Raw genomic sequence first — 24,815 nt, forward strand, 5'->3', positions numbered from 1 at the left:
TACACAAGCCAAAGATAAATTATTTTGGTGTAATAACATAGTATTTCGTATTATCTTTTTAACGATATACAATATTTCATCATATCTGTTGGTTTTTCTAGCAATTTCCAGTTTTGCTCTTAATATTTCATGAAAATAGAGCAATTTCATTTCATTAGTTTTTAATAAATTCATTAGATAACAATGACAAACCCTGAGTACCCTAAAATTTTAGTAATCAAAAATATCTTCATATATCATTGATTGACTCATGAAAATATTGTGTTGATGAATCACTGGATATGTCGACTTTTTAGCACTTTTTTACGCCTACCCCCTTTATTTCTTACACAATATCAAAGTACTGGGAGTACTGAGTCTATCATGTATATCGTCATCAAGCAAAATAAGATCAATATCACATATATTTCCTACACCACTTGTCAGAAGTATTTATATTGGTGTCATCATGTGTTTATTTACTTATTAAAAAGCAAATTTAAAAAAAAAACCGTATATCAATGTAACTTATATGTTGACCTTAGATATTTCTCAAAAGAATATACTAACAGATGTTTTGATGTCATAAACATGTCATGGATAATAGGATTTTATTTTTAAGCCAAACAACCCATGTCTGACTATTATTCACACAATAAAACACTGTCAAACTATACAGTAATGAAAAAAGAATCTAGTGGACTGAAATGGCTTATTTTTTTTGGGGCAACAAATTAGATATTGCACGCTAGGAGCTCTTTAATAGACGTTCTTAGTGTCTGATATATTTAACAAGAGGCCCATGGGCCTTAACAGTCATCTGACTATTGGCACAATATAACATAAACGTTTAGAGATTTTAGCCTATTTGAACCCTAGCTGTGACCTTGAATGAAGGTCAAGTTCATTCATTTGAACGAACTTGGTAGCAATTCATCCCAGCATATCACAGGCCCAATATAAGGTCTCTAGGACTTTTGGTTATTCACAAGAAATCGTTAAAAGATTTTAGCCTATTTGACCCTTGTGACCTTGAATGAAGGTCAAGGTCATTTATTTTAACAAACTTAGTAGCCCTTCATCCTAGCATGCCGCAGGCCCAATATTGGCCAAATATTTAGTCTATTTGACCCCCCTGACCTTGAACGAAGGACAGGGTCATTTATTTTAACAAACTTGGTAGCTTTTCATCCCAGCATGCTGCAGGCCCAAAAGGAGTACCCTGGGCCTTTTTGTTCTTGAGAAGAAGTCGTTTAAAGATTTTAGCCTTTTTGACTCTATGACCTTGAATGAAGATCAAGATCATTCATTTAAATAAACTTGGTTGCCCTTCATCCCAGCATGCCAACGGCCCAATATCAGGTCTCTAGGCCTCTTAGTTATTCACAAGAAGTTGTTAAAAGATTTGAGCTTTTTTGACCCCTGTGACCTTGACTTGAATGAAGGTCAAGGTCATTTATTTGAACAAACTTTGTAGCCCTTCATCCCAGCATGCTACAGGCCAAATATCAGTTCCCTGGGCCTTTCGGTTATTGAGAAGAAGTTGTTTGAATGAAAAGTTTACACACGGTAGACGGCGCACGGTGCATGATGACGGACTGTGCATGATGACAATAGATCATCCTGACCCTTCAGGTCAGATGACCTCAAATTGTTACCATGGAAGTAGGTAAAGTAAACAAATCATGCGGAATAGTACAGACCCACTATCTTAGTTCTTTAGGCATTTCACGTATTGAAAAGCTGTTTTAAGATTTTCATACATTTGACCTGTCTGAAGCCCTTTATTCCAGCATACTGCAAGGCGTCTTAGTTATTGCCAAGAAGTCGTTTATGTTTGCCAATTTGAACCCTGTGACCTTGATTAAACATTAAGGTCATTCACTTGACAAGCATTTTTGTAGCCCTTTATTCAAGTATAAGTTAGGTCTAATATCACGTTTCGATGCCTTTCAGTTATTGAGAAGAAGTAGTTTGAATGAAAAGTTACTGCACGACGGACGGCACACGAAGTACGATCACTATAGTTCACCCTGATCTATCGGGCAAGATGAATTAAGAACATTTGCCCTTCATCCAAACATGCTACATGTACAATACCAGGTCTCTAGTCCTCTTCGTTATTCACAATAAGTCGTTTAAAGATTTCAGTCTAGTTGGCTCATGTAACCATGAATGTAGGTCAAGGTCATTCATTTGAACAAACTTGGTAGTTCTTCATGCTAGCATTCTACAGTCCCACTATCAGATCCTAATGCCTCTAAGTTATTCACAATAAGTTGTTTAAAGTTTTTAGCCTATTTGACCCTTGTAACCTTAAATGAACTTGGTAGCCTTTCGTGCCAGCATACTACAGGACTTATATTAGGTATCTAGGCATTTTAGTAATTCACAAGAAATCGTTTAAAGATTTAGCCTTTTTGACATCTGTGACCTTGAATGAAGGTCAAGGTTATTCATTTCCACAAACTTGCTTTTTTTTTTGGTAGTCCATCTTTCCAGCATTCTACATGACTTATATCAGTTTCTTGGGCCTTTCAGATATTCAGAAGTCGTTTGAATGACAAGTTTACGAACGACGAAATGCGAACAATGCATGACAATGGAAGAGGCATGGTGACTATAGGTCAACCTGACCCTTGGGGTTAGATGACCTAATGACATTAAAATGAACTACTGGGCATTAGAATTGTACCCACTGTCTGTATTGCATGATCATAAAAGGCGACGAAATTTAGAATCGTATTTTAGCATCTCTTCTTCCTAACTTACTTACTACTTCTTAACGTCTCCCTTGACACCTCCTCACGTTTGGCCTTCGATTGAGAGCTTGTCCCTGTGAGGTGGGCTCTGTCACCTGGCCGAGACACACCCTGGCTTGCGCTCAGCATTAAGAGAGTAGGACGACTAGTTCGCCTGTTGTCAGTATAATGTGACTGGGTGGGATGTGTTGCTTGGCATGTTTCAGTGATATAACACTATGAAAAGGGCAAAAGTTCCACTATACAAGAAACACAACACGAATATACCACAGTCTCCCAAAACATGCACCTCGCACTTCACATACGCTACACACTGCATACATGGGAGGCCGTCCTTACATGACCCTGGCTGTTAATAGGACGTTGATTTAATCAAACAAACGATAAAAACTATTTTATAGAGTCAAGAATGCAGGAATCTGTCTACCGCGAAAGTAATATGGTTGATTCGCTGACATACTTCTACAGCTGTACAGCACTTACATGTAGTTTCATTTGCGTTTCGTTTTGTCGAGCGTTTTTCGTTTGTGTTTCGCCTTTTCGATCGTTTGCGTTTTGATTTGATTTTGTTTGGGTCGGTTTGCGTTTTGATTCGTTTGGGCTTTCGTCCGTTTGCGTTCCAATTCGTTTACTGGATATTATTTAGTGATATTTGATTAGGAATAGTTGACTGCGCATGTGTTGGCTAAACCAAAAGTGGAGTCAATTATGATGATGTAGGCCGATAAATTTATGTGATGAAATTTACGTGTTTTAGACAATTGTAGCAAACATACACAAAAAAAAAATCCTATAAGTTTGTATCTAGACATTGATTAGGTACATGTAACGTACACACATTGTTAGCTCACCTGGCCCGAAAGGGAACAGAGCTTTTGTATAGATTCTAATCCAATTTGGCCAGAGACATCCCTGGGGAGAGGGGAACAAAGTTTTTGTATAAATTTCGGCTCTGACCCCCACAAGGGCAGCAGGGGCGGGGCCCAATAGGGGAAATAGAGGTAAATCCTTTAAATCGCTACTAGTCATAGAGTTCTACATAGATTGTAACCAAATTTAGCCAGAAACATCCTTGGGGGAAGGGGAATAGAGTTTGTATAAATTTTGGCTCTGACCCCCTGGGGGTAGGAGGGGCGGGGCCTGAAAGGGGAAATAGAGGTAAATATTAAAATTCCTTTAGAAAATGAATAATGAACCTGTATTCAGAACATAACTAAGCATTACAAACCAGGTGAGCGATACAGGCACTCTGTGCTTCTTGTTTGATAGTAAGGATCATTTAAATACCTTTCTGCAAGGACTTATATAGTACTAGCTATACGCGTGTATGTGCTACAGGGGGACAGTTACAATGTACACTTGTAACACCAGTGGGGCTCAATAAAGTGGACTGAAGGATTGCAGACAGGTGTGAACTCACACCACAGAATGTCGTACTGCTGGTCATAATAATTCACTGGTGCATATAATATAGAAATTATATCTGACTCATCACTGTTAGCATTGGATCACATTATTTTCTAGTGATACACACTATTCTTATAATAAAATAACACAATTAATAATATCTCAACCATCGCTTAATACAGTACTTAAAACGAATATTTTTTTTTTACAGATTTTCTAAGAAGTTAGATGAAAATATCTAGAAAAATGAAGCTGCTAGAAAGCATTGGCCATTGAAGGATGCACTTTCATGAAGGGTGTTGGAAGAGAAAAAGCTTATACTTATGTAATCAGTACCTGGTAAACTATTAGTTGGTATTATTTTGCGATACCTATAGGTTACTAAAGGTAAAATGAGACATAGTGCCTCGTCTTATGTCTGATTGATGTCAGCAAAAAAGTTACCAAATTTAGTCACCTTTTACGATCATGCAATTGGTATAGCAGGTGCAATTATAACGCCCTTCCTGAGACGATGGCAACATTGATTGTTCCCTTAAACAAGAGGCCCAGAGACCTGTTTTTTTTTAGATCTCCCAGGGGGAAAATAGGTATGTTTTGTATAAATTGACCTCTTGTGGCACACAAAGTTGTGCCCAGAGTGTATTGATAAAATCTGAAATAAAATCTGGTACTTTGAGGTATACCTAAAGTGTACCTAAAGGCTCCTAAAAAGTACCTATCACATAGGTACGTTTAAGGTATACCTAAAAGATACCTGTGGTTTTTGAGATATACCTAAAATGTACCCAATTTGGACTTTGAAATTCTCAAAGTACCTAAAATGTGCCTATGGTGGACTTTGAATATTTTAGAAATACCTATAATGTACATAGTTTCAACTTAGTTTTTTTTTAGACTACCTAAAATGTGCCTCATATTGACTTCATTTCTGAATGTTACAAAGTACCTAAAATGTACCTATTTTTGACTTAGGATTTTTCCATGCCAGCAGAGATTTAAATAGTAGGGATAAGAAGGTAGCTCATAGCCTTACTTAACGACGCCCGCAGCGGAAGCTATCCCAGAGTGCATCGCGTGTCTAATATAACTTACAGTCGAGTACAGTCTAACGACGCCATATTGAAACTACGCTTCGTCCGATGAAGCGATCTAGGCTATTACAGGAGATGAACAGAAAAAAACCCACCAAATAGCTTAAAGTTTGCTCTTTATTGAAAATGTAATTTATTTGAATAATCCATCACATTTTCATAACTGTAGAGGTGTTACACTAAATAAACGTAATGTTAACTGTGAATGTCCTCATCCCGACATGATTACTTCCTCGATCGGTACAATCGATCGCCCCGTGAAATATTAATATAATAAAACCCGCATACTCTGATTTCAATAATTGACCAATTTCCATTTAGTTTTCAAATATTTGTTGCTTGGTAAATTTTAAATGTTAATATATTAAATTGATCTAATTTGAACATATTGAACCTTTTGAATTTTTGGAGGTAAAACTGTACACAAATCATCGATGCTACCCTAAATTTATACTGGCGACGATACTGTTCAGTTAGGGTCATGAAAGATAGCACAATTAAAACCACATACTCTGAATTCAATAATTGACTGATTTCCATTAAGTTTTCAAATATTAATTTTCTATTGGTTGAGTTTGTACATATGGAAACTTTAAAAGCTCAAGTACAAGTGTTAACAAGTTATCGATGGTACCCAACATACATGTATCATGGCGAAGAGATAGTGTCGATCGAGCTGTGATAGCGTAATTTGATATCTAATTAACGGAAAGTGATTTACAACTGCTATGTACAGGTGTCATACTGTCATCAGGTGAACCGTCGGCCAGAACACCTGTCCACTGCCCCAGGTCATCGCCTCACTAACTCAACGGGGGTCCATTTACCTGTGTCTGAGTCTTGAAGGCTATACATTAAGTTTGTAAATTAGGTAATATTTTTCTAATCTTAATTTTCCCAAACAGCTTTATTTATAATGCATAGAACAATATTGAAATAAAAATCAATTTTAAGTGAAATGTAAATATTCCGCTTCAACAGAGATTTGAATATAATTTATTTAACTATCCTACTTTACCAAGCAATTTTTTTACTAAACCTGGAATTGAATTTCCAGGTTTTAATTCATTTAATTTATATGTGTCGTAATTTTCATTCTAACAAATCAAGAAAAGCTTTTATAATATGTCATTAATCACCAAAATTTACTAACATTATGATCATTACTTACAGAATTTTCAATACATAGGTTTTAATTTTACAATTTTTCATAAAAAATAACACGTAAAATATACATGCATGAGATGAGCGTCTCTAATGTAACAGTAAAAAAGTTATGAGATACTTTTCGATGTTTATTGGTTTGTAGTCAAATATGCCGTACACAGCTTCACGGGCTAACACTATGATAACTCGCCTCCAGCTATTAGTGCGCAGACGCACGGCTTGGTCTCGCGGTAACCGTTAATCCGTTTACGATAACAATAGGTGTGTACGTGATATCGCGAGAACAGCCCTAGTTACTTATCCCAATACTATTTAAATCTCTGCTGAGGCATAGTCTGCATGCCGGAAACCAACAGTAAACACCGTTGTAGTAAATACGCTGTCGCTGATTAAATTATCTTTCTACTAGAATAACACCAGAAACACTTCAGTTATACAATTAAATCAATTAACAACTTCACCAGTTGAAATATTTGCCGAAAGTCTCACGGACAGGGGAATCCCGGCCGGGGAATCCCCTTTGTTAATCACGTGACTTTTCGCGGGGAAAAAAGAGGAAGGTGTTTACGGAAGTATTTGAAAATGTAAACAACGTTAACCCAGGCTCTCCTTTGCCGTGCCTACAGACGATGTTTTTCACCGTAGCTCAAATTACCAGTTACAAGCAGCACGTTGTAGATTTTAACAAGAGGCCCAGAGGGCCTGTATCGCTCACCTGGTTTGCAATGCCAAGTAATGTTCTGAATATAGGTTCATTGTTTCTTTTCTGAAGGAATTTTAATATTAACCTCTAAATCCCCTATTGGGCCCCACCCCTCCTGCCCCTGGGGTATCAGAGCCAAACTTTATACAAGTTCTGTTCCCCTTCCCCCAAGGATGTTTGTGGCCAAATTTGGTTACAATCCATGCAGAACTCTAGGACAAGTAGCGATTTATAGAATTTACCTCTATTTCCCCTATTGGGCCCCGCCCATCCTGCCCCTGAGGGACCAGAGCCAAAATTTATACAAGTTCTGTTCCCCTTCCCCCAAGGATGTTTGTGGCCAAATTTGGTTACAATCCATGCAGAACTCTAGGACAAGTAGCGATTTATAGAATTTACCTCTATTTCCCCTATTGGGCCCCGCCCCTCCTGCCCCTGAGGGACCAGAGCCAAAATTTATACAAGTTCTGTTCCTCTTCCCCCAAGGATGTTTGTGGCCAAATTTGGTAACATTCCATTCAGAACTCTATGACTAGTAGCGATTTAAATGATTTACCTCTATTTCCCCTATTGGGCCCCGCCCCTCCTGCCCCTGGGGGGTCAGAGCCAAAATTTATACAAGTTCTGTTCCCCTTCCCCCAAGGATGTTTGTGGCCAAATTTGGTTACAATCCATGCAGAACTCTAGGACAAGTAGCGATTTATAGAATTTACCTCTATTTCCCCTATTGGGCCCCGCCCCTCCTGCCCCCGAGGGACCAGAGCAAAACTTTATACAAGTTCTGTTCCCCTTCCTCCAAGGATGTTTGTGGCCAAATTTGGTTACAATCCATGTAGAACTCTATGACTAGTAGCGATTTAAAGGATTTACCTCTATTTCCCCTTTTGGGCCCCGCCCCTCCTGCCCCCGAGGGACCAGAGCCAAAATTTATACAAGTTCTGTTCCCATCCCCCCAAGGATGTTTGTGGCCAAATTTGGTTACATTCCATTCAGAACTCTATGACTAGTAGCGATTTAAAGGATTTACCTCTATTTCCCCTATTGGGCCCCGCCCCTCCTGCCCCTGGGGGGTCAGAGCCAAAATTTATACAAGTTCTGTTCCCCTTCCACCAAGGATGTTTGTGGCCAAATTTGGTTACATTCCATTCAGAACTCTATGACTAGTAGCGATTTAAAGGATTTACCTCTATATCCCCCATTGGGCCCCGCCCCTCCTGCCCCTGGGGGGTCAGAGCCAAAATTTATACAAGTTCTGTTCCCCCTCCCCCAAGGATGTTTCTGGCCAAATTTGGTTATAATCCATTCAGAACTCTATGACTAGTAGCGATTTAAAGGAAATGTTGACGGACAGACGGACGCCGACGGACGCCGACGGACGACGGACGACGGACGCCGCGCCATGACATAAGCTCACCGGCCCTTTGGGCCAGGTGAGCTAAAAATATCACAGAACCAAAATTTCTTGTTTTGGTAAATAAATAAGTCGTATAACTACTGAAAGCATGGCTTAGATTATTAGTATACCAAGTATTTAATGAATTTTGGACATAATTTAGATGAGTCTGAACGATTTTGATTGTTTATTATTATTATTTTTGAATTCACGGTTTGAGAAGAAAATATGTAGGCCTACTGTCTATTTGTTCTTCTATATCAAAAAGTGTCTTTTATGGGTTTTGGTATGCAAATTGTGATGTTTTGCACACCATATACTATTATTGAATTAAAAAATGTAACTTGTAATTTTGGACGTTGTCTTCATGCTGGCAACAGAAAAGTAGGTCTCATCAATAATCGTCATCGACATGGAAGAGAAAGAGAATGCTAGGGTAATTTTCCTTAAACAAAGCTGCAAAACTTAGATGATTGAAAGCTGTTACAAATATGCATAGAATATTTTGAAATACAAAGCATTTTATGTGTCCATATTTGCATGTAATTGGCTGGATTTTGATTAATTAAAATTATAATTCAAATATAAATATGTGAAATTTATTTTTAAATTGGATACATAGTCTAGCTTATATGAATAAAGAAATCAAGCTATAGAAAGTAGAAGATATATATTTATATTCAATTTGTACATAAATATGAAATTAAAATTTATTTGTTTACATTTTGGAATTTTATATACAGTATATTTCATATTTATGGTTCTAATGATTTAGTATTTATCTTGGTGAAATTTACTTCTTGATGTATATATGTATATATGATGCTTCCAATTAGCTTGTAATGATTCATATAATTTTTTCCAGGAATATCAGAATGGGCCATGGCGAGGAAAGAAGAAAACAATCACAAGTTAGACCGATTATTGGAGATTTGCACCAATCAGACACTTTCATTGGTAAAAATACTCAAAAATATGGAAATGAATTGTGAATTATCAATGTTTGTGTGCAAAAGCAACTAATCAATTCATTCACAAATCTAAATGAATTAAGGATGTATTCTTCTGTGGTTTCAGTCCCGTTAAAGTCTCGTTTCGACATAGATCAAAAACGTTATGATATTTTCAAATACGATTTATCAATATCTCTAGCATGTGGTCTGTAGCAAATTTTGTCAAAAAATTACATTTCTATTTTTAGTAGATTTTTTTACACAGCGATTTTAAGAAATGGACCATTTGGCGGCCATTTTGAAATTGTGTCTTTTTTGGCTTTGAGTAGAGCCACCGTTTTCCCATTTTTTACTTAAATTGTTTTTACTTAAATCATCACTGCGTCAGCATTTTTAGCTGTATCGAGTTAATTTTTGCAGTAAATCTTCACTGGGTTCATGTTAATTAAAATATTGAACATTGATGTGTGAAATGATACACTTTTGTCACTTTATTTCTACATTTAATGGTAATTTGAGCACTTTTATTTTTTAGTCAAAAATATTGAAAAATAACAAATATTTAAATGGGGCAAAAAAGTAAGCACACGGACCCCCCATTTTTCTGTCTGATTTAGAAAGAACAACCCTTTCCCTATTGATATGCATACTATTGACAAAAGTTTAATTACCAGAACTTTTTCTTTAAAGGGTTAAATTTGACAAAAATGGCTGAAAATGGTGCATTTTGGAGCTCAAAATTAAGGGGTAGGGGTAGCCTATGTTGTTATTTTGAAAAAAAGTATGACTCTTATTAATCATAACTGGTATATCTTTAATGAAGACTACTTGAAAATGAATTCTACAAACATCCATACATATCAAACACCTCATTAGGGAATTGTGGCTTTAAATTCTAGTGTATGTGGTCAAAACGGCTAAATTTCAATAAAATCTACTATTTTGTCATTTTGGTATCTTTGAGTGACAATAGCTCAAAAACGAGCACACGGACATATGTTTTTTCTTCCATTTTCTTTCATGGTATGAACTCCTATTTCCAAAAATCTATATGAGAAAAAAAGTTTAATACAAGAAAATTTTGACTTCTCAGAGGAGTACATCCTTAAGATACTAATTGAAATGAATCAATATGGAACAAAATGGAAAAATTAATTAACGATTCCATTGCAACAAGCAATATTAATGGACAAAACTATATCAATCTATACGAAAAAGAAAGAATTTTCGGAATCTGTAATTATGCGGATCATATAAATAAATGGTGTAATTTTGTAATATTCAAAACCAAATGGCAAATTTGGAAAGCAAGGAATCTAAAGAAATTTGAAAATGAGGAACAAAACGCAGATTCTGTAGTGAAGGAGATAAAAAAACAATTGAAACTTAAAGCAGATAATTTCCTTACATGTACAAATATTATTAAAAATCCTGTAATCATTGTTTTAATAAAGGCCTTAAAATTACATCTAAATAGCTAGTTAAATATGGTCAATTATACCATTTTACTTTTTTTTAGCTCACCTGGTCCAAAGGACCGAGGTGAGCTTATGGGATACCGCAGCGTCCGGCGTCCGTCGTCCGTCGTCCGTCAACAATCGACTTCTTCTCCATAACCGCTGGTCGGATTTCAACAAAATTTGACTGGTAGCATCCTTATGGGCTACTAACTGAAAATTAATGTACAAATGATGGGGCTGACCCCCCGGGGGCCTGAGGGGCGGGGCCAAAAGGGGTCAATTTGGCTATTTCCATATAAACGACTTCTTCTCTGAAACCAAGCATGGGATAGCACCCATAATGCAATGGTAGCATCCTTATAGGGTGGGGATTGAAAATTGTACAAATGATGGGGCTGACCCCCCGGGGGCCTGAGGGGCGGGGTCAAATGGGGTCAATTTGGCTATTTCCATATAAACGACTTCTTCTCTGAAACTAAGCATGAGATAGCACTCATAATGCAATTGTAGTATCGTTATAGGGTGGGGATTCAAAATTGTACAAATGATGGGGCTGACCCCCGGGGGGCCTGAGGGGCGGGGTCAAAAGGGGTCAATTTGGCTATTTCCATATAAACGACTTCTTCTCTGAAACCAAGCATGGGATAGCACCCATAATGCAATGGTAGCATCCTTATAGGGTGGGGATTCAAAATTGTACAAATAATGGGGCTGACCCCCTGGGGGCCTGAGGGGCGGGGTCAATAGGGGCCAATTTAGCTATTTCCATATAAATGACTTCTTCTCTGCAACTAAGCATGGTATAGCACCCATAATGCAATGGTAGCATCCTTGTAGGCTGGGGATTCCAAATTGTGCAAATGATGGGGCTGACCCCCCGGGGGCCCTGAGGGGCGGGGTCAAATGGGTCAATTTGGCTATTTCCATATAAACAACTTCTTCTCTGAAACTAAGCATGGTATAGCACCCATTATGCAATGGTAGCATCCTTGTAGGCTGGGGATTCCAAATTAAACAAATGATAGGGCTGACCCCCGGGGGCCTGAAGGGCAGGGTCAAAAGTGGTCAATTTCCATATAAATGACTTTTTCTCTGCAACTTAACATGGGATTGCGCTCATAATGCAATGGTTACATCCTTATAGGGTTTGGATTCAAAATTTTGCAAATGATGGGGCTGACCCCCCGGGGGCCTGAAGGGTGGGGTCAAAAGGGGTCAATTTGGCTATTTCCATATAAATGACTTCTTCTCTGCAACTAAGAATAGAAGAGCACTTATAATGCAATGGTAGCATCCTAATAGGGTTAGGATTTGAAATTGTACAAATGATAGGGCTGACTCCCGGGGCCTTAAACGGCAATAGATGCGAGGTCAAAAAGGTCAATTAGGCTACTATTTTCATATAAATTACTTTGTCTCTGAACCTATGTATTGGATAGCATATTTGTATTCAAAATTAAACTTTGGGAGTCAATTTTGCTTATTTTTCTAATTGTCAGAGTCTTGTGATAATTACTAACAAAAAACCAGGTGAGCGATACAGGCCCTCTGGGCCTCTTGTTTTATGTTAAATTTAAGAAGGTTGTATGTAAAATAATGAAGTGTGTGGTGAAATTGACAGAAAAAAATCTAGGGAATGAAAGAATAATGGATTGTTGAATGACAGAACTCAATGCTATTAAATGAGTGAAAGGGTGAGATTCCAAAATGTGTGATTTTCTGTGAAATTTAAGAAGGCTGTATGTAAAATATTGAAGTGTGTGGTGAAATTGACAGAAACAATCTATGGAATGAAAGAATAATGGATTGTTGAATGACAGAACTCAGTACTACTATATGAGCGAAAGGGTGAGATTCCAAAATGTAATATTTATACAAATATTAATTAATATTGATACAAAATAGTAATTCATAAAGTATGAGAGAATGAAATAAGAATGTTGCATATGTATCTGTATTTGCTGATTATTGAATAAAAATATATTTAGAAAGAAAAAAAAAAACTCTTTTCATACTATTAATTGAAATGATGATAATTCTAATTGAAAAACCACTAACATATTACATCATCCTTATAATTATTATAATTGGTTGCTATCCTTCATTCATTTTTTATTTACTTTCATCAGGTAATACTGTGTGCATTGGAGTTAAAAAAGTGGAGAAGACACTTCCCCCGGCATATACACTACAAAAGATGATTATATTAGGCGTGGTAATGTATGTAAATATTTTATTAAAAAAGATTAATTTCATGTACATGTAGGGTAAACTTCATGTTTAGTTTATTTTCAGTGTTGTATGCAAAGCAAATGTGACTTAAAGGTATTTAATAGTTAAATGAGGGGAAACAATTTAAAAAAAACCCAACTAAAATATCCTTTTTGGTGATAAAAATCAATTCTAATTAGGTAATGTTCTTTTTCGAAAACTTTTCCAGGTCCTAAATGTAAAATCAAGGCCTTGATTTCAAAGGGTTATATGATCACTTATAACCTTGATTTCGCTGGAACATATCATAGCAAAACTGAAGGCAGTTCAAGAGAAAAAACTGACCAATCACAGGCCTGCAGCAGATCTAGAGATTTAGTGATGCTCAACTTCAAAGCCATGCAATGTACAGTTAGTTGAGTCTTTTGATGTATATCAAAGGACCAAACTATCTTCTCATCTGATGTCACACACAGAGCCTTCAGTTTCGCTATGACATATTCCCAGGGTGTAAAAGATTATAAGTGATCGTAACCCCTGGAAATCTAGGATGGGCCAAGTATTACTAGGCTCTTATACCTATACTTCAATTCACTGGAATTTCTTGGTTTATATCTGGTGGGTTATCATGACCTGCATTGTGACCTTTGACATACATATACAACTAAGAATAGTCTAACATGTCTACAGTAGGACTTTAGTTAATGGTGGAGATGTGGAATGGTAGTCTCATTCAAAGAAATTCTTGTTGACTGTTAAATCAAAATGTGTAAGCTTTTGTTTCCCTAAGTTGAGTAAAACAATTTTTAATGAGCTTATTATAATAAAGCGTTTGATTGGTTAATAATAGCGGAAATTTCAATATGTCTGCATCCAATGATGTAAAGTGGCCTTACTTCACATTTTGTTAACTCTTGTTAACTCCTTCTGAATGTTTACATATCTAGAATGCCGTTGTTTAGATGGTGTAAACCATTCATCAAATCTTTCAAAAACTGTTTCAGTGTTAAATTGCATTACTGTTTATATATTTCGATAACTACTGGTGTTTGGATCTTTTGGATTCCTGCATGCTTTAATATTACCATTATTCTTTCAGTAAACTCCAACAAGAATCACCAGAACAACATTATCCTGTGCAAATCCGTCCACATTGTGAAGAGATATATTCATCAGCTGCAATCGACATGGAAACACTGTACCCTTTCCCTAAGATTACATCGCCACATCCAGTGTCTTATGATGGATTAATTGATGTGAAAATGCTAAAAGGACATGGATAGTAAAGCTTTTGAAAATTACTGCATCAAACATTGACTATGTATCTTGAATGATGTATTCAACTATCAATAATATTATGTTGATTATTTTTGTGACTTGCAATTGATCAGATTTGTTTTGTTTAAAAAGCAATTTTTAAAATTACAATAAACTTTTTAAATGTTTTCTATTTTCATATTTCTATATCATGTTTTAATGAGTTGTGAGCTCATGTTAAACAAGAGATCCCAGAGGGATCTTGGCACCCACCAAAGAATGATCTATGTCTGACAATGGAAAGAGGGATCTTTTCCCTGCTTTTCAAACTTTTTCAAACACACTACATATAAAATTTGAGACAGATCGCTATAGTACTTTCTAAGAAATAGTGGTAACAAACTTCAACAATGAAATCTAAGATGGCGGCCGGTTGGCCATCTTGTTTACCGATCAGTCCCGAAAGGCATTATGCATCAGTCCTAAAAGGTACTATGCACAACTAGGGTACAAGAGGAACCTATCAATGGAATTTGAGAAAGATCCCTTACGTACTTTCTGAGAAATAGCTATAACAAACTTAAACTATCAAAATCCAAGATGGCCGTCGGTCGGCAATCTTGTTCATTGATCGGTCCCAAAATGCAATATGCACAACTAGGGTCCTAGGGGAACCTATATATGAAATTTGAGAAAGATCCCTTCAGTACTTTTTGAGAAATAGCGGTAACAAACTTTAACTATCAAAATCCAAGATGGCCGCCTGTCAGCCATCTTGTTCATCGATCGGTCCTAAAATGCACTATGCACAACAAGGGTTCTAGGGAAACCTGTATATGAAATTTGAGAAAGATCCCTTCAGTACTTTTTGAGAAATAGTGGTAACAAACTTTAACTATCAAAATCCAAGATGGCCGCCTGTTGGCCATCTTGTTCACCGATCGGTCCCAAAATGCAATATGCACAACTAGGGTTCTAGGGGAACCTGTATATGAAATTTGAGAAAGATCCCTTCAGCACTTTTTGAGAAATAGCGGTAACAAACTTTAACTATCAAAATCCAAGATGGTCGCCTGTCGGCCATCTTGTTCACCGATCGGTCCCAAAATGCAATATACACAACTAGGGTCCTAGGGGAACCTGTATATGAAATTTGAGAAAGATCCCTTCAGCACTTTTTGAGAAATAGCGGTTTCAATATTTAACTATCAAAATCCAAGATGGCCGCCTGTCGGCCATCTTGTTCATCGATCGGTCCCAAAATGCAATATGCACAACTAGGGTCCTAGGGGAACCTGTATATGAAATTTGAGAAAGATCCCTTCAGTACTTTTTGAGAAATAGCGGTAACAAACTTTAACTATCAAAATCCAAGATGGCCGCCTGTCGGCCATCTTGTTCACCGATCGGTCCCAAAATGCAATATGCACAACTAGGGTCCTAGGGGAACCTGTATATGAAATTTGAGAAAGATCCCCTCAGCACTTTTTGAGAAATAGCGGTAACAAACTTTAACTATCAAAATCCAAGATGGCCGCCTGTCGGCCATCTTGTTCATCGATCGGTCCCAAAATGCAATATGCACAACTAGGGTCCTAGGGGAACCTACATATGAAATTTGAAAAAGATCCCTTTAGCACTTTCTGAGAAATAGCGGTAACAAGAATTGTTAACGGACGGACGGACGGACGGACGGACGGACGGACGGACGGACGACGGACCACGGACGAAAGGCGATTTGAATAGCCCACCATCTGATGATGGTGGGCTAAAACATGGGACATGTTTTAGGTAGCTTTCGGGTACGTTTTAGGTAGCTTTTGGGTACGTTTTAGGTAGCTTTCGGGTATGTTTTAGGTACTTTCGAGTATGTTTTAGGTAGCTTTCGGGTATGTTTTAGGTAGCTTTCGGATATGTTTTAGGTAGCTTTCGGGTATGTTTTAGGTACTTTCGGGTATGTTTTAGGTAGCTTTCGGGTACCTTTTAGGTAGCTTTCGGGTATGTTTTAGGTAGCTTTCGGGTATGTTTTAGGTAGCTTTCGGGTATGTTTTAGGTAGCTTTCGGGTACCTTTTAGGTAGCTTTCGGGTATGTTTTAGGTAGCTTTCGGATATGTTTTAGGTAGCTTTCGGGTATGTTTTAGGTACTTTCGGGTATGTTTTAGGTAGCTTTCGGGTACCTTTTAGGTAGCTTTCGGGTATGTTTTAGGTACTTTCGGGTATGTTTTAGGTAGCTTTCGGGTATGTAGGTAGCTTTCGGGTATGTTTTAGGTACTTTCGGGTATGTTTTAGGTAGCTCTCGGGTTCCTTTTAGGTAGCTTTCGGGTATGTTTTAGATACTTTCGGGTATGTTTTAGGTAGCTTTCGGGTATGTTTTAGTTACTTTCGGGTATGTTTTAGGTAGCTTTCGGGTATGTTTTAGGTATCTTTCGGGTATGTTTTAGGTAGCTTTCGGGTATGTTTTAGGTAGCTTTCGGGTATGTTTTAGTTACTTTCGGGTATGTTTTAGGTAGCTTTCGGGTATGTTTTAGGTAGCTTTCGGGTAGGTTTTAGGTAGCTTTCGGGTATGTTTTAGGTACTTTCGAGTATGTTTTAGGTAGCTTTCGGGTATGTTTTAGGTAGCTCTCGGGTACCTTTTAGGTAGCTTTCGGGTATGTTTTAGGTAGCTCTCGGGTACCTTTTAGGTAGCTTTCGGGTATGTTTTAGGTAGCTTTCGGGTATGTTTTAGGTAGCTCTCGGGTACCTTTTAGGTAGCTTTCGGGTATGTTTTAGGTACGTTTTAGGTAGTTTTCGGGTATGTTTTAGGTACTTTGTATGTTTCCGGTATCTTTTAGGTATATTTCTCTGGGTATGTTTTAGGTAGCTTTCGGGTATGTTTTAGGTAGCTCTCGGGTACATTTTAGGTAGCTTTTGGGTATGTTTTAGGTACTTTGTATGTTTCGGGTATCTTTTAGGTAGTTCTCTGGGTATATCATAGGCAGCTTTCGGGTACTTTTTAGGCACATCATGCCACTAGGCACATATTAGGTATACCTAAACTGTGCCTAAAACATACCTAAAATGTACCTATATTGACTATATAAAACCCCTCATCATTCTCCCTCTTTTTCTTTCTTACCAAAAAAGTACCTAAGGTATACCTAAAAAAGTACCTAAAAGGTACCTATTTTTCCTCTGGGTTACCACAGACTCTGACAATTAGAAACATTAGCAAAATTAGCAAAATTGACTCCCAAAGTTTGATTTTAAATCACAACCATACAATGATGCTATTGATACCATACAAATATGCTATCCAATACATAGGTTCAGAGACAAAGTAATTTATATGAAAATAGTAGCCTAATTGACCTTGGGCACGGGGGTAATCGTGGTACATCGTTTTTTTTTAAATTCCGTCCGAGTGGTACAACGATATTTCAATTCCGTCCGAGTAAAATGTTAGCTACAAATTCCGTCAGAGCAAAACGGTAGAGATGAGCTACTTTAAATGCATGCAGAATGAAGACTATTGTGTTATAGGTTTCGATTCTTGAGGTATGTCACTACATGACTATTACGAACACATTACTATTTGGGTTTTGGAGACTATGAATATATAACTCCAGATAAATGCATATTTGTATAAAAAACATATCAAATAGTTGAAATTAAGTTTTGGGTACATAAAACTGTTCAGAAAAGCTTTTTTTTTCACAAAACAATATAGGAAAATTATCATTGATCATAATTACAGGTCATAGCCGACAATAAAGACAATTTTATGGCAGTTTGCTTTGATCGAAATGAAGCATACGGAACAATGATACATTTTCCGTTCACTACTGATACAATTTCCGTTATCTACAAATTGAAGCACGATACATTTTCCATTAATTGTAAATTAAGAGATAAAAAAGTTAAAATTGTAAAAAAAAGTGTTTCATTAACCTTATAATCGGTACAAGAGATCCCAGAGGGATCTTGGCGCCCACCAAAGATTGATCTATGTCTGACAAATGAAAGAGGGATCTTTTCTCTGCTTTTCAAACTTACAATTCTTTTTTCTGCTTTTCAAACTTTAAACTATCAAAATCCAAGATGGTGGTCGCAAAATGCAATAGGCAGAACTAGGGTCCTAGAGGAACCTACATATGATATTTGAGAAAGATCCCTTCAATACTTTCTGAGAAATAGCGGTAACAAACTTTAACTATCAAAATCCAAGATGGCCACCGGTCGGCCATCTTGTTGACCGATCAGTCCCAAAATGCAATATGCACAACTGGGGTCCTAGGGGAACCTACATATGAAATTTGAGAAAGATCCCTTCAGTGCTTTCTGAGAAATAGCGGTAACAAACTTTAACTATCAAAATCCAAGATGGCCACCGGTCGGCCATCTTGTTGACCGATCAGTCCCAAAATGCAATATGCACAACTGGGGTCCTAGGGGAACCTACATATGAAATTTGAGAAAGATCCCTTCAGTACTTTCTGAGAATTAGCGGTAACAAACTTTAACTTTCAAAATCCAAGATGGCGGCTGGTCGGCCATCTTGTTGACCGATCAGTCCCAAAATGCAATATGCACAACTAGGGTCCTAGGGGAACCTACATATGAAATTTGAGAAAGATCCCTTCAGTGCTTTCTGAGAAATAGCGGTAACAAACTTTAACTATCAAAATCCAAGATGGCTACCTGGCGGCCATCTTGTTCACCGATCAGTCCCAAAATGCAATATGCACTACTAGGGTCCTAGGGGAACCTACATATGAAATTTGAGAAAGATCCCTTCAGTACTTTCTGAGAATTAGCGGTAACAAACTTTAACTATCAAAATCCAAGATGGCGGCTGGTCGGCCATCTTGTTGACCGATCAGTCCCAAAATGCAATATGCACAACTAGGGTCCTACGGGAACCTACATATGAAATTTGAGAAAGATCCCTTCAGTGCTTTCTGAGAAATAGCGGTAACAAACTTTAACTATCAAAATCCAAGATGGCTACCTGGCGGCCATCTTGTTGACCGATCAGTCCCAAAATGCAATATGCACTACTAGGGTCCTAGGGGAACCTACATATGAAATTTGAGAAAGATCCCTTCAGTACTTTCTGAGAATTAGCCGTAACAAACTTTAACTATCAAAATCCAAGATGGCGGCTGGTCGGCCATCTTGTTGACCGATCAGTCCCAAAATGCAATATGCACAACTAGGGTCCTAGGGGAACCTACATATGAAATGTGAGAAAGATCCCTTCAGTACTTTCTGAGAAATAGCGGTAACAAACTTTAACTATCAAAATCCAAGATGGCTGCCTGGCGGCCATCTTGTTGACCGATCAGTCCCAAAATACAATATGCACAACTAGGGTCCTAGGGGAACCTACATATGAAATTTGAGAAAGATCCCTTCAGTACTTTTAGAGAAATAGCGGTAACAAGAATTGTTAACGGACGGACGGACGGACGGAAGGACGGACGGACGGACGGAAGGACGGACGGACGACGGACCACGGACGAAAGGCGATTTGAATAGCCCACCATCTGATGATGGTGGGCTAAAAATGTATAATGATGTAACTTATGAAAATGTTGCTTCCACAGATTGGCCAGACGGCATGTTGTAAACCAGGCCCCATACAGATGCGTCCATTGTGAATATCGTTTTGATAACCAGAATGAAATAATAGATCATTTATTTGAACAAGAGATCCCAGAGGGATCTTGGCGCCCACCAAAGAATGATCTATGTCTGACAATGGAAAGAGGGATCTTTTCCCTGCTTTTCAAACTTTTTCAAACACACTACATATAAAATTTGAAACAGATCGCTATAGTACTTTCTAAGACATAGTGGTAACAAACTTCAACAATGAAATCTAAGATGGCGGCCGGTTTGCCATCTTGTTTACTGATCAGTGCCGAAAGGCATTATGGATCAGTCCTTAAATGTACTATGCACAACTAGGGTACAAGGGGAAACTATGCATGGAATTTGAGAAAGATCCCTTCAGTACTTTTTGAGAAATATTGATAACAAACTTTAACTATCAAAATCCAAGATGGCCGTCAGTCGGTCATCTTGTTTCCGATCGGTCCCAAAATGCAATATGCACAATTAGGGTCCTAGGGGAACCTGTATATGAAATTTGAGAAAGATCCCTTTAGCACTTTTTGAGAAATAGTGGTAACAAACTTTAACCATTAAAATCCAAGATGGCCGCCTGTCGACCATCTTGTTGACCAGTCGGTCCCAAAATGCAATATGCACAACTAAGGTCCTAGGGGAACCTATATATGAAATTTGAGAAAGATCCCTTCAGTACTTTTTGAGAAATATCGGTAACAAACTTTAACTATCAAAATCCAAGATGGCTGCCTGGCGGCCATCTTGTTCACCGATCGGTCCCAAAATGCAACATGCACAACTAGGGCCCTAGGGGAACCTATATATGAAATTTGAGAAAGATCCCTTCAGTACTTTTTGAGAAATAGCGGTAACAAACTTTAACTATCAAAATCAAAGATGGCCGCCTGTCGGCCATCTTGTTGACCGATCGGTCCCAAAATGCAATATGCACAACGAGGGTCCTAAGGGAACCGACATATGAAATTTGAGAAAGATCCCTTCAGTACTTTCTGAGAAATAGCGGTAACAAGAATTGTTAACGGACGGACGGACGGACGGACGGAAGGACGGACGGACGGACGGACGGACGGACGACGGACCACGGACGAAAGGCGATTTGAATAGCCCACCATCTGATGATGGTGGGCTAAAAACATGCGGATACACCGATTGTTTATCAAGAGCTAATCTTAAATGCCTCAAGTGGCCGTCTTGGGTATCTCAAAAAGAGTTATGATGGTCTAATACCTAATGAATTAAAAGATGATGGAAAGTGTGTTCATGCAAATGAGGAAGGCTGTTTGGTTGTTGCAACGAGTCACAGCGCACATACACCACATCATAAAAAGAGAGCTAAGGCAGGTTCACCAAATGTTTCAGTGTCAAATTCAGAAGCAAGTGATCAAGTAAGTCGAATTAAGCAAGCTCCACAATCACAACGTGAACTTAAATTCGAAGATATTCCCGAGTCGGACGCTGAAATAATAATCAAACTTCTTCCTGTTGTGATCACAAATTTCAAAGAAAGTGGGCAATTGGCGTCTTATAGAAAATTTTGTGAACTTGTTTGTAACAAGAAACTTCCACTGACACACATTTCTTTTCTTCTTTTTCTTGACGTTGTGGAGTTCCTCTCGTCATCAAACACTTTCGGAATGCGTTACATATATCCCGAAACATTGCAATTCTGGAAGATCGGAAACCGGCTGTTTAAGGGAAAATTTATACGGTTCATTGGCGGTCCAAAAAGTGCAGGAAACCTTATCAGAAATGACGAATCAAGCGGGCATTATGATCCAAGTGCCGCAAAAATCAATTTTGCCATTCCAAGTCTACAGAACCTGTGTAAAGGAGAGACTAATATTGCAAAACTTTATCCGGGTGTTTTTGAAGAGCACATTCAGTTACTCGGCAATTATTTTGAAGGGAAAACAGTGAAACTAGCGGCGGACGGAAAGAAAATTTCCAGAGGCCGTGATAAGGAAATGGGCGATATTGATTGCTGGGGTTTCGAGAAATCGCCATCTTTGAAGGAAAGACGTGATTCCCTCAAAGCAGATATTGAGGTTGTTAATGCTATTTTTACACACATCGGCAATGCCGATGCATGCAATATCACATCGATAAACGAGAAGACAAAATCCGCATGTCTACACGATGTTAAACACATTTTGAAATCAATAGGACATCACATAGCAGACTTAAGAGCAATGATATTAAGCGTGCAGCGATCAACCGAGAAGTTTCTAAGCATGGGAGGAGAGCAGTGGCGACAGTCGAAGTATTCCTTTGTCATATCATGCTTACGAGTAACAAAGTATGATACAAAAAGGGCCATTGAAGAAGGTCTTCGTATCGTGGATGAGATAGCAGAGTTAGGTTCCCATCTGACCGGAAAACAACATCTTATGGAAAGGGGAAACGCCTTAAATCTACAAAAGCAGGATAACTACATTCCTTTGATGCCGAATCGTGGACATATTGATGATCCTAATACTTGGAGATTTATTAAGCAGCTAACTGACAGTTGGTTTGATGTTCGTGCACTAGGAAGGGTAACTGGAAGTACTTGTCATTCTGCATTGGGTTTAGATACCCTTAAAAGACAGCAACAACACTTTGATAAGGTCGTTTATGGTCGAGATCCAAAACACAACGTGTCTACCAAACAAGCAGAAAATATGCAGTATGGAACAGAGCACGAGGTAGGTTCTTCCTGTGTATTACCCTGATATGATCTTTTACGAAGAGGGTTGTGTTGGAATCCACAGCGAAGGGTCACCGTTTTTAATCTCCAGTCCAGATGGAAGCCTTAGACTATCAGAAGAAGCGTCGCCATTGTTAATGTGCGAAATAAAGTGCAAAACTAAACAACCAAACACTATGCCAGTGTATTACGAGATGCCGCGATATTATGTCATGCAGGTGCTGTGCGAGATGGCTGCCTACGGCACAGCTGCCTTGGTATTTGCTTGTTGGTCTGAACAATCCACTGTTGTAATTGAGGTTACATTTGACAAAAGTATATGGGATAAGGCTTGGGACCAACTTATTGTCATTTATGACAGAGGAAATGAACAACGCCCGTCTGGTATTACTGCAGAAATCCGCCAACTGAAGAACTCTGTTGCCGAGTTTCCGAAAACTTCTTGCAAGCTAATCGGTGAATTCCCGTCCATAGTGCACGTGAATCAACTATCTGACAAAGAAGATCGTGTACCGACGCTCGGTTCTGAGACCGCCCTAAAGACAGTTTTATCAGTCAAACGATGGATGGAGACTGCATACCAACTAACATGAAAGGAGGCAACTGAAATTCTTGTTTTCATGATCAATGACCTTGATAGGAGATATCACGTAGAACTGAGCAATTCCTTCCCAGTCGCATATGCGATGAAAGGGCCGAGCATGTCATGCTCTGACTTTAGAAACATGATGGAACATGCCTCTTTCCTTACTGCAACTCCAGCGGGATGTATGGAATGAATCCAAATCGAAACAGAAGAGTGTTATAATCCGTGATTTGAAATCAATCAACGCAGTTGACATCAGGAAGCTAGAGGAATGCGTTGTATTTGAAAAGACAGAAACAAAGGGCTTGGATGTCAAAGGACACATCTTATATGGACATTTGCCTAAACTACGACATATGCAGCTGAGACCCGGTTCTGTAAGGAGCAACAAATCACCTGAAACACACTCGATTGACGAAAATGAAACAGAACGTGCCTCAATTTTGCAAGCCTTGGCATCCGACTCGACTGTCGATCATTACGACATGGAAACAATACAGGTAGTAGAGAGAACATTGCATGAACACAACGAAGCCTCTCATACTAGAAATTTGGTTGTCGAGAGCCTTCCGCGCGACATTGACAACCCATTAAGTTCGTTATACCTGGATGACGTGAACAGTAACACACAAGATGACTCTGTTGATATTACGGAAACACAAGTAACAACAGACACACATGACAAATGCTTAAATGTTGATATGGAAATTGAACAAGGTTCATATGATTCTGCTGTTGCTGAGGAAAGAAGAGTGCTAGATGACACCGATTTAGCAAACATGAAATCTGAGCTTTCAATAACTATAGATGGGAAACGACCTAATTGGAGTACCACTTGTGAAAGTGATTTTAAAGAGAAGTTTTCTACAGCTAAATCAATAACATCTACATTTACAAGGAAGGAATTGGTCGTGTGTCTTAAGTCTGTGATAAGCAAACTGAAGGCGAAAGATATTCCATGTGCACTGTCATGGACAAAAATAAAGCTTGTCAATCTGTTTTCTAAATATTTAGGAGATAATTCCGAAATGATTGCAGCGAGCAAGAAGCAAAGAACGCCAATACCACTTAAATGCCAGTGTGCAAAGATAATTTCATCGAAGTATCCGAAGGACGTGCTTAACGTCATTATAGCGGAGTATTCTTGGCCAACTGAAAAGAGACGGTGGTACTCTGATGTAGTTGTAGACAATATGATTAGACTTTAGGATGATGTCAAGACCAAGCTTGAATGGTTTTCAAAGCCAAACACCGAAGGGAATCAAGTGAGGTTTCATTTCACCGATGCATGCCATATTTTAACATGTCTTCGTTCAAAGGTCTGTACTACAGGAATAGCTGGGCTTCGAAAAGAGGCATGGAGGGAAGCTGCGTTGTCGTCGTCCACAAATTTAAACATCAGTATGGTGGATGAGTGTGTCGACAAACAAAGTGTTCAGTTTGCTAAAACTATTTTTGCAGATGATGTTCAGGAATTTAATGAGGGCAAACGGATACGACCGTAAATCGTTGTTTTGTGAACTTAT

At 38.3% G+C, this 24,815-nt stretch overlaps 1 protein-coding gene and 1 long non-coding RNA gene across 3 annotated transcripts in view; one reads left to right on the forward strand and one right to left on the reverse strand.

Annotated features, from left to right (window-relative positions):
- Positions 1 to 24,815, reverse strand: part of LOC138313029 (nucleolar MIF4G domain-containing protein 1-like) — a 94,146-nt gene that overhangs the window by 1,734 nt on the left and 67,597 nt on the right. The window lies entirely within an intron of this gene.
- LOC138313912 (uncharacterized) lies at positions 9,159 to 14,574 on the forward strand. Of its 2 annotated transcripts, XR_011207294.1 has the most exons (3): positions 9,159 to 9,462; positions 13,048 to 13,138; positions 14,229 to 14,574. It is a non-coding gene; the product is annotated as an uncharacterized lncRNA (long non-coding RNA). The 2 variants fall into 2 exon arrangements; XR_011207290.1 differs by lacking the exon at positions 9,159 to 9,462 and having other exon boundaries at positions 12,941 to 13,138.

This window comes from Argopecten irradians, chromosome 2 (assembly GCF_041381155.1).
Source record: "Argopecten irradians isolate NY chromosome 2, Ai_NY, whole genome shotgun sequence".
Lineage (NCBI taxonomy): Eukaryota > Metazoa > Mollusca > Bivalvia > Pectinida > Pectinidae > Argopecten > Argopecten irradians.